Below are 2,750 nucleotides of genomic sequence, written 5' to 3' on the forward strand. Positions count from 1 at the left end.
ACTGTATATATATATATATATATATATATATATATATATATACAGTATATGAATTGGGCCATTCTGCATAATGAGTACTTTTGGTACTTTAAGCATTTTTTAATGCTGATACTTTGTTCTTTTACTTGTAACTGAGTACACTATCTGAATACTTCTTCCACCCCTGTCTTGAGAGGGACTTTGTTCTGTATTGATACCTGCAGCTGGATCGATGCTATTATCAAGTGGGCTTCAGGGTGCTGCGGAGCTGTAAAATCTGAGCTTGGTGGAGTCCCTGAAGGCGTCATTTCTCGGGCTGTTTTGAACCCTCCCTGTCCCTGCTGCTGCTGCTGCTGCTGCCCGCTGCCCAGGCTGGCTCCTCGGCTCGGGATGACGCCACCTCTCGCTCCGCCCCGACGCAAACTCGCTCTTTGCGTTCATTTCATTCCTCTTCTCATTCCGAGCATTCTTCGCATCTCTGTCAGTGCGCGAAGCGATTCACCTACACCTTCCTGGCTGGCCCAGAAACACCAGAATAACTTGACATAGTATTAAAAAAGAAATACCCCGTAACATCCCATTACTCCAAAAAAAAAGGGACATTTTTTTTATATGAGCTATCAATAACGAGGTAAGTTTCAATGGTAGTTGCAGGTATCCAAACTGGTTGTGGACTTCTGTTCGCGAGGTTTTAGTTGACGTCTTTGGAAATATTAGACAATCTATTAAAAATGTCTGCTTATTTAGGTGTTTACTATTTATCCCATGGCGTGAAGTAGCGTTTAGGTCGTCTGTTTCCATCGCTGAGATAGATGGCCGATTCTGCTCGCTGTTTGCAACAGGGTGCTCACTTTGAACACTCACTGTTGCAGCCGATGGCTTTGACACAGCAGCGAAAATCTTTGACATTTTTCACATTTTTTGGAAAAGCAGCCCGATCATACGCCCCTATAAAAAGCACCAGCGGCCGTTTTGTCCGGTCTCAGATCAGCAGAAAGTCCCAGCGGGATTCGGGATGAACTAAAAAAAATAAATTTATATATATATATATATATATATATATATATGTATATATATATATATATAACGCACGAATAACGATTTTTTTTTTTGGACAAGATGACGGTTGAAAACGTTGCTGTCTTCCTCTCCGTAGTTGGCTCAGCCGGGACTTGTTGGAGATCACGCAGGAGCATTTTCGGACCACCTCGAAGAGGAAAACACGGTGGAGAGACTTGTTGCTTCAACGCGTTTTTGACGGTGATCTTTAATCGCCATCGAAGTTTTGTGTAAGTACATTTTTCTAAATGTTTGTTTGTCACTTCTCTCAGCAGTGTGTGTGTGCTCCATGTTGATACTGTAACTCTTAACCTAACCGAGTGGACCGCAGGGAAAGGTTAGACCTTTTTACTGTTTGGAGGATTAAAGCCCCACACCGACACCGACACTTTCACGAAAACAATGCGAGTCACGATTTGCATTTAAAAAAAAAAGGATGTTTTTGTGTTACTTTGGTGGTTTAGATTTATATTAAAATGGCCAGTTTAAGCTAAACTCCTTGGTTATCGTTAGTGAGGACAATTAGATTAAATTGATGCTTATTGCTTTTATTTGGGGTTTCCTTCCTCTACTTTGGGAAATGCCTGCTCAGCTAAAACTGAACTCCCCTCCAACTGTATGCCAGCTGTGTGTGTGTGTATGAGTGTCACAAAGTTGTACTCCTTCCAATGATTTTGTGTGGACTCTGGGACAACTACACAGGCTCTCACGCAAAGGGAAGGACGAGAACGAGAACGAGGCCAGAAGCTTTCATTAGCAACAGCAAAGTTGGATTAAAAAGTGGGAGTACTCCAGTTGCACCAAACTCTGAAGGATGTCCTCAACTTGTTTTAATCCCTGACACTTAACTGGATATGTTTCACTTTAAAGTGTCAGATGTGGTTTGCTTTGAATAACCACCCAGTCAGGTTATCGGGTCACCGTTTGAACGGCTCAGATGTGCTGCTGTGATTCAATCAGTGTCTTTATACTTCATTAATTAAGCAGTTATGAAATAACCTCATTCGTTCTCTTGTGAGCTTTCCTGTTTCCTGTGCCTTTTCAGTACCTCAGCTGTCTAGTCACGCTAGTCTTGACATCTCATGGCTTTATAATTTGATGTAACTTACTATGATGAAAAAAAGACATGGAAAAGACAATGATTTTTATTTAATTAACGTGAAAGTCCGTCATCGTTTCCAGCAAACAGCCTGAATGCAGTCAGGCGTAACCCCAGACATGTCACGATGTAAATCTGCTCGCTTGGAAGAAAAGAATTAGGGGTAGAAACAGATGCTTTGTTTTCAGCTTATGCAACCAGTGGACCTGTTGGACGAAAGCCTGCATAACGTTTGTGCAATAATAGGATGTAGTCTTTGTTTGACTGAATGAGACTTTACCTCTGAAACTAGGAGTTACTAAACGCTCTCTGCTTTTTTTTTTTTTGATGGAGCATCACCAGAGGTGCCGCCAAGGGGGGCCACAGCCACAATACAATCACGCCCCCCCCCCCTCACGCTTGCATATGCATAATATGGGAGGCCTTTGTGTGAGTGGGCTTGATCCCAGTAAATGTTTTGTTCCTTATAATCACTTATAATCATTGAATTTCTGCAAAATAAATTTGTACATTTGTATTTTTGAGGAAAAGGACAAAAAGCCTATTTGAAGAACAATGAATTGCCTCACACACACACACACACACACACACACACACACACACACACACACAC

At 41.8% G+C, this 2,750-nt stretch overlaps 1 protein-coding gene across 4 annotated transcripts in view; it reads left to right on the forward strand.

Moving 5' to 3' along the window:
- The first annotated feature begins 371 nt into the window (after positions 1-371).
- The window catches only part of tead1b (TEA domain family member 1b), a 47,556-nt gene continuing 45,177 nt past the window's right edge, over positions 372-2,750 (forward strand). For 3 of the 4 annotated variants that reach the window (XM_031846175.1, XM_031846178.1, XM_031846177.1), the window contains exons 1-2: positions 372-610; positions 1,136-1,268. The gene's annotated coding sequence lies outside the window, so the exon portion shown is untranslated. Of the gene's footprint in view, positions 611-1,105; positions 1,269-2,750 lie in introns of those variants that run through there. The other variant, XM_031846176.1, reaches the window with a different exon arrangement.

This window comes from Anarrhichthys ocellatus, unplaced genomic scaffold (genome assembly GCF_004355925.1).
Source record: "Anarrhichthys ocellatus isolate YVR2014 unplaced genomic scaffold, GSC_Weel_1.0 scaffold6, whole genome shotgun sequence".
Lineage (NCBI taxonomy): Eukaryota > Metazoa > Chordata > Actinopteri > Perciformes > Anarhichadidae > Anarrhichthys > Anarrhichthys ocellatus.